Here is an 11942-nt window from a genome sequence, read left to right on the forward strand (position 1 = left end):
AGAGAGAGAGAGAGAGAGAGAGAGAGAGAGAGAGAGAGAGAGAGAGAGAGAGAGTTTAAAATAGAAATAACATATATGAAATGGGAGGACAATAAATTATTGCCAAATGTCAATCTATTTCTACGTCACAAAATTTTATAGTAATTTTTACTATAAATTTTTCTGCGTGCAGAGCGATCTACTATTCCTCGATTACTCGATTATCTTCTTACCTTTTTCTCGGTTGGAGTCATTGTAAAAACAGTGGTTCGTACTGATCGAAGAACTCTCTTTGCGAAGCTCCTCTCTACCTCATTGATAAACGCGGTCGAATGCCCCGCAGAGAAGGTAAACCCCTAAATCTTCGCGTCAACGTGCAGTAGTTTCATGCCGCGCACCGCAGGTTCTCGGCAGCTCGGTCCTTCACCACCTTCACCTTTCCGCCGGGGCGACGAGATATCGGTTATGGAAGATGTATAAGGAAAGCGTTAGCCGCGATTTATATCGGCTCCGCCGGCGCGGCGCGACACCTCGTCGATTTTATCCAGAGGTGCTCGTTCACCTCGTTCGCCTCGTTGATGCCTCTCGTGAGAGTTTTCGCCTCTAAAACGTTTAATGAGACTCGAGATCTCTCATGTTCGCAGCTCTCACGACCTATCGCGCCGAAACGCGCCGTGTTGATCCTCCACCTCGCCTCGCTACTCGCGTAATCAGGCGGGTTCCTCGAGGACTTGGGATGTCCTTAATTAAAAATTTACGACGCCATGGCGGGCAGGCGTGCGTTTCTAGCGGTAACGGCAGCAATCGAGACGTCGGATTGCTTCGCTGATGGGCAGTAACCGCGGATGAAAAATTAATTGCGGCGGTCTCATTTGTTATCCGCCGCGTCTGCCACGCGCTCCGCGAGCGCAGGATTCCCCCGGCGATATTTTTTCGCCGAGAGAAAGAATAGCCTGAAAACCTCCCATGGAAACTGTGGTCTCGGAGTGGCCTCGTGCTCTTTAAATTTTTTGTAAAGTGGAAAGTGGCAGTATTTTCACTCGAGGCGACAGTGAGAATACTGAAACACTCGAAACCACATGAGTGAATGTTTCACTCAAGATTAGAGTAGATGCAAACTCTGATATGAGCGAATATTTCGATCGATTTGAGTGAATATATTCCTTTGACGATAGAGTCATCCGAGTTGAAAAAGGGCGGCTAAGTTTCGCCAATTTGTTTCGCATAGATTAAAATTCACAATTCGATTTCAAATATGAAACTCTTTAATCTGAGCTTCTTACCGTTGGTAAGAAAATAACTTAAAGAATCCTAATTTCAATATATGGCACTATGTAAAACAAAAAACAAATACTAGATGGCAGTGGCAACTAATTCAACTATGCACAACATGCGTTGCATGTTTATCGTTTGTCGCCAAACAATACTGATGCAGAATTTATCAATGAAATCTTAGCTGATCAGTGATTGGCGTTAATTAACCGTTAAACAGCACATGGCACGTCAGGATCGTGGAAACCAATACAGAACCAATACAGAACGGCTCAGATTAAAGAATTATATTTTTTTGGAATCGACTCGATGTGAGCTTTAATCGTATGTAAAAAGCATAATATTATTATCGAGGATTATCGCGAAAATCAAAGCGAAACATTTATAAGCATTTAACTGGCGTTACTCTTTGCATTACTTCATACTGTCGACTCCAATATCCCCCATTTAACACCTACTTTGATACTTTGAAGCTTAAGTTCCTTTGATTAAGTTGATTTTATTTAATCTACTAGTTTTACAGAAAGGTTCTCTTTAGCGCGTACGAGTGACATTTTGTGTTTTTTCTACTAATTAGAGGCACTATATAAGATTTCAGTTTCCATGTGTGTTATATACATATACTGATTCTTCAGAATATAAAGATGTTAGAAAGTTGAGGTCTAAAGTAGGGTTAAAATTTCAATTCGAGGCACATCAGATTCGTTTTTCAATTTCGAGAGAACATATTCACTCGGGAATTCACTCTACAGGAGTGAGAGATCTAAATTGATTTCGGATGATTCGGCTGTCTGCTTTTCAAGTGAAATTCCGCTTCAAGAAATTTAGAGTGTATATTATAACGCCGTTGTTCTCGCCGATCGTATCGAGATTCATGCTGTCTGCGAAATGTTACGTCAGGATAAAAGATAATGTGAAAACGGCACACTAAAAGCGGATGTAACTGCGGGGGGTGAAATAGCGCGGTCCGTTCGTCACATTGTCAACGTAGAAAAGATTAATATTTCATAGCGTTGCCGAAGACTATCGACTTCGCGATCGACGCCATCGTCGTCACACCGTCGACTCCCGCCATCGTTTATTCATTCGTCCGATTATACGACACCGAAGGCGAACCGCGTTGCGAAAAATCGCCGGAAAAATCGTCGAACTCCGAGTTCTCGATAATAATGCCGTAGTCGCGTTGGTAAAGAGAAGGTGAAAAAAAGAATGAGAGAAGAAGCGACAACGGAAAACGGAGTGGTTTTTGCGCCGCTCGTTTCCGCGCGAGTCTCCGCTGCCATTACCGCCGCCGCAGCCGCCGCCGCCGCCGCCGCCGCCGCCGCCGCCGCCGCCGCCGCCGCCGTCATCCCCGTCACCCCGTCGTCGTTTTTCCCTTTTTCCAGGCCGTCTTCGACGCTACGCGATAACGCAATCATTCGCGCGCCATGCCAGGCGCGAAAGAAAGGGTCGCGAAGACGAGACGCGCAAAATCGTACCTCTCTCGTTTCTCATCGCAAATTTTTCCTTTCGTTTTTCGAGCCATCGCGCCGCACCATTTGTATTGTTAACGGAGTGCTCGGGACGAGCCGGGCGCCCTTAACTCTTACAATCCGGGAAGCCACTAGTGGTGGAGTGGCAGCATACCTATTTTTGTGAAATACAGCTACTATTCTTATTATTGTCATTATGATTATTATAGTTTTTAAGAAGCTGTTTTTTTAATATAGTTTTTAAAAAGTGGTATTTTTTAATCGCTGGGAAAAACGGTTTTCTTCGAAAAATTAATTTTTTTGAGAAAAATAGCTGTTTTTGCTACTTAAAGAAAAGATATTTTAAAAGAAAATGTTTTATTTTACTTGAAGAATAAATTATAATTTTATTTATTTATACGTGGTTAAATACTCTACCTACTCTTAGTTTCTTTATGTTTAACATTATCATAAATAAAAAAAAAAGAAACTTTAAGGTCAGAGATTGTGGAGTAAAAACAAAAAAAATTCGAGTGTTATCATAGAATCTCAGATTTTAACCCTCTGTCCACTATGACTCTGAAATCACAATCTAGTTTCATAATTATTTATCTTCAATATGAATGTTATTTCTATCTTGATCGATGTGACGTGAAAGTTACAATATGACTTTTTTTTTATGTTGGCAGTGATAGTAACTTCGTAACCCAACGTGACTTTAGAGTTCTATTTTGGGAAAATAAAAAATTATAAAAGTAAAATTTCATTATATATATATTGAGTACTTTAGTTTTAAACGTATTATATATACGAAAAATGTTTTAAACATGAGAAATTAATTTGGCAGTAGAGGACTAAAATAAATATTTTTACGGTATAAAATACTCTGCGTAATGATATAGTGATTACTATATAATTGATATAAATTGCAATACAGTAATCCACAAATATACAAGATACATATACAATTTGCTATCAGATTCTGTTTGCAATTTCTGTCGACAGCAGATTGCGGACACAGATAACACGGTTTGTCGACAGGTCATGTTCAATATGTCGTTAAACTGCTAACAGATTGCTTATTGGGTTTATTTAGCTTCAGTTAAATGCACACAATTATCTTTACAGAAAAAAACAAATATGGCAGGTTCTAACACGCATGAATTTTTCAAATGAATTTTTTTATTATTGGGAATGAAACTGAAAAAATCTGCGAAAAATTGAAAAAATCTGGTTCCCTACTTTCAAAACTATAATTATTATTGTTATTATTATTATTATTATCTATCTTTTCTATACAAATTGGTAAGAAAAAAATTTGGAAAGATGTAAAAATTTTATGAGATTGTTAAATAAAAAATAAAAAACACAATTAAATACATAAATATACTTGTGTCACGTAAGTTGTTAATGTTTCACTAATATTAGATCTTGAAATTTTTGCAAATAATAATTGACATTTTGTTTTATATTTCGTGGTTTTTTTTAAATTATCATACGTTTTTGCGTAATTTTGTTGAAAATAAATAAATTGATGTTCTTTGATAACTTTTAATACAACAAAAGTTTTCTGTACGACTGAATAAGGAAAGAAATCAATTTGAAAGAAAAGTTATTGCGTACAATCTGGGAAGCCATTATGGTAGCGCGGAGCGGGTCTCATATTTCGTACTTCATATATCCACCTTTTGATACATACGAAAAGGTCGCCCAAAAAGTAAAGAAGTAAAAGTCACCCCACAAGCCGCCCAGAGTGTAAGTGTTAACAACTTTGCGAACTTAAATTGTTAATTACACACAGGTAAGCCGTAACGCACACCCCAGCCTACTGAATGCTTCGCCGTCAGACTTAATAGCACGAGCCGTAATCAACGATAATCAACTTTCTTTGCGTTAAGTTTTCGCCCTAAGTCTCCGCCCATGACTCTCGATGCATTAATGAGAAAGTTGAGGCTTTGTTTCGCAACAGAACGCGATCTCCGTGGCACAACGCGCGATAACGTGCTCGCGCGCGAAATGTTAAATTCCGCCCTTGGATCAAATATGCGTAGCTTTAACGTGATATAAATATCACAACTTCGACCGGTTGTTATTTCCCTCGGTCCTCCAGGTTGCTGGTCCCTCGTCGCGGAACTCTTGATTGATGACGTCATAGAAGCGAGGAAATACATGTCCAAAATTCAAAGTAAAAGGATATATCCAAAACGTCAAAGTAAAAGGATATATCCAAAAAGTGACATCTGCAATCGATCAAGCGCATTTCTAAAATGCTCCAAACACTTTCTTTTTGTTATAAAAATCAACAAATAACTGTAAAATTAACGCGATAAAATCACGAAGATATGTAGGCTAAAAAGGAAGGTTGTACGTGACGTTAATTTTACGGTTATTCATTTATTGATTGTTAAACCAGAATATTCGGAGTTATTTAGATTTGTGACTTAATCGATTGCATGTCGCTTTTTGGATGGATCTTTCTATTCCGACGTATTTTGTAGGGGTTTGGGCATGTATTTCCCCGCATTTCTGATGTCATGAATCAAGATGGCCGTAACGAGAGACCGGAAACCTTAACAACATGACGTTCGACCAACCGTGCATATCCTGCAGCCGAGCGTATCGCCGAATATACGGGAGTGATTGTATTCGTGAGCTTTCCAATGTGGCCGCGCTTATTAGTGCGGGAAATTCAAGCTGGGACTTGTAAGTAGCGAAATAATGAACGTAACTACCCGATAAACGTCGCTCGAGCGGCGGTATTAACAATGGACATGGCTGTGCTTCCTGAGATCACGTTTCGGGAAACGCTGATACATGTAAGTCGATCGCCGAGAGGGCGTTCTTCTCGCGAAAGACTTGTTCCGCCGACACGGCGAATTTCACGTCGCATACCAAGTACGGGCCGAAAGCGCCATCGAGAAGTATGCCAAGAAGCGCACAATTCGAGTATGCTTCGCGGTTGTTTTAATTAATTTGAGGTTATCGATATATTCTCGTCTATTACACTAGAGCTCTAGTTCTACAGAGAGGCGACATTGAGACTTGATATATCGAATATCGCCATTTTGTCTGCATAATTTCATATAACAAAGCACTTGAAAGATACTTTAAAGACACCTAAAAGATATTCTACTTGTTTTAGGTGTCTTTAGAGTGTCTCTATAACGTGTATTAGATAATTGTACCGTTTGAGTTGACTCGTGAAATCAACTTCAATAATTATCCTAAATAAGAGTCATACATTGAGAAAAAATTCCTTATTAATTAGAGATATAATAAAAAATTAGAAATATTTATTCAGTAGATTATTATAATAAAACAGAGTAAAAATGACCGTATAAACGTGATAACTCTACATTTATGGTCACTTTTACCATGCTTTGTTATAATTTTCGCGATAGTGAATTTGTTTCCGAACTACGAAAATTGCATTGTAATTTTTGCTACAGTATTCTTTCCGTGTAACAAAAATATTACAATTTCCCGGAATACCACACGCTTATTGGCTGCTGTAGACACAACATGCCGCTTGGGATTTGTGATTCAATGAAATGAAACTTTTTGAACGTTGCCTCTCTGTAAATTTAGGGCTCCAGTCGGCATTTGGAAAGAGTCGGAGCTGTCAGGAGTTATTCTCGACTAGATTTTCGGTCGTTGTCGCTCGTCGGGAATTACGTAGAAAATATCTCGGGTCATCCGGACTTTATTCTTTCGTCCGTGGATTCTCGATTCTTCCCGGATTCTTCTCTCGCTCTCTCTTTCTTACAAGCGCATGTGCTCGCTCCTGAAATTCAATTTCGTTATGACTTTCATTGTGTACGATCGCAGTCACATCCGGCCGTGTTGCAGCTCGTGAGCTTTGCGCCCGCGAGTACTTTCTGAAAGGTAGTATTCATTTCGGACAAAGCGACTCGAGCACTTTCCATCCATCGCTGTCTCGCGACTTTCGGCTGCGTGACGGCGAAAGTATCTTCTATCTGAACGATCGATCGCGGATTGCATGAGGCTTCTTCAATTTGATTCTCGTGAAAAGTAGCACGACGCAAAGCAGTGTTCGGTCGAGCAATTTCCAGAGAAACCATTGAAATGTTCTGAAGATACTACGAGATAACAATGAGCGCGTCGACAGTGACGAAATTGGTATGGAACGAACTATTTGTTGTTGTTTTTCGTGGTCCTTGGAAGTTTGAGCAGTCGTACACGTCAATGAGACGTAATACTATTTACCGTGGAAGTGACGTTCTCTTTAATCACGCTTAGCGCTTCGACCCGTTTTAACGTTTTTGATCGCGGCGACGATCGAACAATTGCGACCTGAAAGTAGTTTATCAGAAAAAATTAGCCGAGCGGATTTGTCAAAAAAGCGGCGTGCTCTGACAACCACGATCCGGTTTGCGCTTAGTGGAAAAAAATTGTTTCCGAGCAGGGCAGAGTGAAACCTGCTCGTGAAATCGCTCGCGAGCGCGCTCGCTTGCGCGAACGAGTCGCCGTGAGTCGCGAAGCGCGCGCCACTGTCAGTAAATCGATGCGAGAGAGAGACGACGCGATCTCTCCCTCTCTTCCACGACCACCCCCGCCGCCTGCTCTCTTCGGTAAGTTAAGCTCCGACTCGATTCAGCTGAGTTCAGTTGCGCCACTCGGCCGTGTGGTTCGCGTGCCGTCGCAAGCTCGCGGAAGCTCCGTTGCGCGCGCGAAGTATCTCTGAGAGAGAGAGAGAGAGAGAGAGAGAGAGCGCAGCCTCTCTCTTTTTTATTCTTCTTCCACTCGCAGGCCGATTGTCTTCTCGTTGCGCTTCTTTCCTTTTGTTTCTTCTCCACTAATTTCCCTTTCGCTCGAGGAGTGCGCGAAACATACGAGAAGAAAAATCCGGGGGTGAGTGTCGATGTTTCCATTCGCGGAGGTCAACGTACGTTACAAGGTAAATAACTTATATCGAATACATCTTTATATACGTACATATGCGGAAGTTGTTCTATTTAAAGTATGAATTTCTGGATCTCACTCTTGCAAATGTGACTGACAATTTTTAAGGAGACATGATCACTCGCGAAGCGCTTACTTTTGCTACACTTGAGCGCGATATATGAGGGCACCGGTTCCCTCATTCACAATATATATGTGTATGTGTGTGTGTGTGTGTGTGTGTGTGTGTGTGTGTATACGAGTATATATATATGTATGTATATATGTATGTATATATATAAATATATATAAAAAATAATTGTTACAACAATACCTAATTTTAAATGTAATGCAATTCCCACAATTTAAATATTCATTTTAAAGTTACCTTTACAAAGTGTACTTTAAAAAGTTTCTACCCCATTCTACTTCCCTCTTGTATATATATGTAAGTAAGTGGAATTAACTGACATGAAATTAACGTCAAAATCTATATTTTAGATTAATATCGACTCAATTTTTATGTTAATTTTATGTCAATTGATTGCGCTTCCTTACATACCATACATATAAAAGAGAAGCGGAATGCTCATTCACAAACTCTCAACTCGCGCCGAGCATGCGGCTGCGATCTTGCGAACAGTCACGATATTTCGCTCCGTAGATTTTCGCGACACTTATCAGCGTCTCTGTAGTTTCGGGAAACTCGATTGCACCGACGACATTGAGTCTGCGCGCGCGGTACTTTATCTTTCTCACGCGATCGCGATGTGCACACAGAGACCGAGGCATATTCAGCCGTCCGCGAGATATATCGATTTCTCCTGTAGTATAAATTTGAGGTATGAAACTTCCCTGGTGAAAACCGTAGGGTATCACAAGGGACGCCTAATGGTTTTGTCATAGGTCCAGGTCCGACACATCTTCCAAAAGTGATAACATTTTCGAGAGAGTGTGCCTCCCGCCTTGGTTACGGGCGCTAGACGACTCGTTGTTAAGACGTAAGTTAGGACGAAAAATGAGCCAGTACCTAGCCGCGATATTTGCAAAGACAGACTCAAAAATGCAACCAACTCTGAGCATATGCTGTAAACCCGAAAGTGCTCGGAAGTCCGGTTTTATTGAAATATTCATAGCCGAGATACAAATTTAACGATATAGAACATTATTTTTGAAATATTATTTTTAAAATATTTTTTATTCAATATTTAATCATGTTACACATTGTCTATATAACCGTTTTTAGTATTAGCGTTTCGCGTGAGTTGTGTTCGTAGTTTGAATCGCAGTTTTAACGCGATTGAATCGTTACATTGAGGAAAAAAGTACTTGAAAATTTATTTCAGTGAAATAAAGGTTATCTCTAATGAATAAACTTTATATATCACGCGAATAAATTTTCACGCATTTTGTCCTCAATGTCGAATTTTGGAAATTGCTCATTAATTTATTATTATAATATTAACGTGAGAAATGTGTTCAATATATGCTCTTCTTCCCTCTCGTATAATGCTTCGAATAGCGGGACGTTTCTATCCTTACTTGGGTACTCTCTCTCTTTCTCTTTCTCTCTCTTTAGTCAAAATACACGGATAATACCACGTTTTACTCATTTATTACTTCCTAAATACGCTACTGTTACCGTGACGTTATGAAAACGTGGAAATTTGCCGCGATCGGAACTCACGCGCGGATGTCGGAGGGAAATCTGTGGATTCTTTCCTGTTGACCGAGCGAATCTCCTTTGATACTTCCTGCAAACTTGATTACGGAAGAAAAATAGGATTTTATCTGCAAAGACGGTTGTTAAGCCGCAGGAATGCTGCGGGGTAATCGAATTACCTGCCCTCGGCAAAAGAAAGATAAACTCAAGAAACGCGACACCTTACGTTAAAGTCACCTATCGCCATCAATAACGCGTCGTACGTGAGGTTCCCGGATTGACCCTTTTCTCAAATGCCGATCGCGCACCGCGCTATGAAAGGAGCGCGAAACTTTCGTATCGGGAGTTACATCATCGGCACGCGCGTCGAGTAAACCGGGAATCAGCGATGTTTTCTTACCTCCTGATTGGAGCATTGGTCGTGAGCACGTAGCTAGTGGTGGCTCCGAAGTCTCATTCATCGTACGTGCCAGCTTGCTCGCATTGAATGAAAGCATTCACGACGCCCGCCATAGTCTCGCATTCCGAACAGTCGCCGCGGAACGGCGAATTAATCGCGCTACTGAGGATGCGGGGGACGCAAAAATTGCCGAACGCAATCTGGAATAAAAGGACGAGCGATTTCATTCGTGTTCTTACGACAGTGCGATGTATTCGAGAGTTTACTGAAGCGCCTTGTACATCGCTCAGTCGGTCGGCGATATTTGATATTACCATGCGCGAGCTGCTTTCTGCGAGCCATTATTCCCGAGTGCAATATTTCGTGGCTGCCCGAATTATTACTCGTTTAACAGTCGGAATTACGGCGGCAACTCTCATTAAAATTACCGCCGTATGGTGCTGGACGTGCGTTTCGCACGCGCGTGCACCGAGTCGAAATTTTAGCCTTAGAACTTTCGGCCTGAGCCCTCTAACGTCTGTATATTCCATAAGATTAGCGTACGTTCAATATACATGCACAAAGAGAACCTCTCAGCAAAGCATCAGGTTAAATAGAGAAATTGGTCGATACAGGCTTTAGGGTATCGAAATAAACGTTGAGTGGAATATTGAGGTCGAAAGTGAGATCAAAATTTTGACTTGGAATTTCTAATGTCTGTATACTTTGAAGGATTAGTGTATATTTAATACACATGGGAACTGAAGTTTTACTTAGCATCTCTAAATGACAGAAAATGACCGTTTGTAGATTTTAAAGAGGACCTCTTAGCAAAGTAGGATTAATATTTCGACCTGAACTTTCGGATACTTCTATACTCTGAAAGATCAATTGTTTAAGTCCCGATCTACAATAGGTGTAGTAAGCTTTAACCCTTGAGAAATTGACCAATCACAGTGGAATTATAGAGGAATAATCAATTGTGATTGGTTAATTTTTTACGGCTTAAAGCTACACCTATTGTAGATCGGGACTAATACACATAAAAACTGAAATTTTACTTAGCGGCAAAAATGACAGAAAACGTATTAAAGGCGACTTGTACGTTCTAAAAAATACCTCTTGCCTCAAAGTTAATTATTTAAAGATTTAATTCAAAAGGAGTTGATATATATGTTACCGGCAAAATAGAAAATCCGACACATTGTATGGAATACTTAGGCATTGTGTATATGAAATATTTAAGCATTATTTATAAAAATTGATAGACATTCCGTAGACTGCCTAGATATGCTATACAATATTAAAGTTTCACACAATGCTGTAACATATAAGTATCCAATAACTCACAGAGGAGCCGCAGTATAAAAAATGCTCTATCATTTTCCAAATGACCACGTAGATATATTTCTTCTTTAATTTCCTTAACTTCTTTAATTAATAATTAAACATGTACGTGGTCATTTGGAAACTGAAGACATTTTTGTTTAGTCTAACCTAATATACAAGCATACAGCGACAGACGTCGCCATCACAACTCATCTACTTTATGGCGTATAATCATTTACGAATCTTTTTTTATTAATAACTCAAAATTTTACGTAGTTTGCAAAATGATTGAGGAATTTTTTATTTAGTTTGATCTAATCTACCTATCTGTGAGTTACCGGACATATACCTATATACATATATATATATATATATATGTGTGTATGTGTGTGTGTGTGTGTATTTTCTTTTAAAGTATCATTTAAAGTATCAACTATAAAATGGAATATTGAGGTCGAAAGAGAATGAAAATTTCGACCTTGGCAGTTCGCAAAATTGAATACGCGACGAAGAAACGACTGTGATCTTGTGGCGAGATACATGTTCATTATTGTCGGGAAATTCGACAAAGGTAGCTCAAATTTAATCAACGGCACGGAAATACCGGTATTTCGCTCGAGATTACAATTTTCCGAAACACTGTTCATCGATATAGCGCGTACCGTATCGTCGATGATGGCGAATGGTAAAGGGATGCTTGGCGGTCAAAGAGCGCGTTGGCCCGCGAGGTATCCTTTTAAGGATGAGCGTCAGCTGCGAAAGGACACCAAGGGATCGATTCGACGGTTCGAGTGCGACCGACAAAAAGCGACCTCGTAATTAATCACGTTGATTCCTCACTGATCCACCGTGCGAGAAGAGAGATAGACCGGCGAGGAAGAGCAGAGGGAGCGAGGGAGGGCGAAAGAAAGAAAGAGCGAGAGAGAGAGAGAGAGAGAGAGAGAGAGAGAGAGAGAGAGAGAGAGAG

General features: G+C 40.2%; 1 protein-coding gene across 2 annotated transcripts in view; it reads left to right on the forward strand.

Annotated features, from left to right (window-relative positions):
- LOC116842211 overlaps positions 1-11942 on the forward strand; it is a 119163-nt gene that overhangs the window by 19073 nt on the left and 88148 nt on the right. Inside the window, exon 1 of one of the 2 annotated variants that reach the window (XM_032811071.1) lies at positions 7340-7620. The exons of the other annotated variant lie outside the window; for it this stretch is intronic. The gene's annotated coding sequence lies outside the window, so the exon portion shown is untranslated. Of the gene's footprint in view, positions 1-7339; positions 7621-11942 lie in introns of those variants that run through there. 2 annotated transcript variants of the gene reach the window in all.

This window comes from Odontomachus brunneus, unplaced genomic scaffold (assembly GCF_010583005.1).
Source record: "Odontomachus brunneus isolate Ranch 3 - 2012 unplaced genomic scaffold, Obru_v1 Obru_scaffold_022, whole genome shotgun sequence".
Classification (NCBI taxonomy): domain Eukaryota; kingdom Metazoa; phylum Arthropoda; class Insecta; order Hymenoptera; family Formicidae; genus Odontomachus; species Odontomachus brunneus.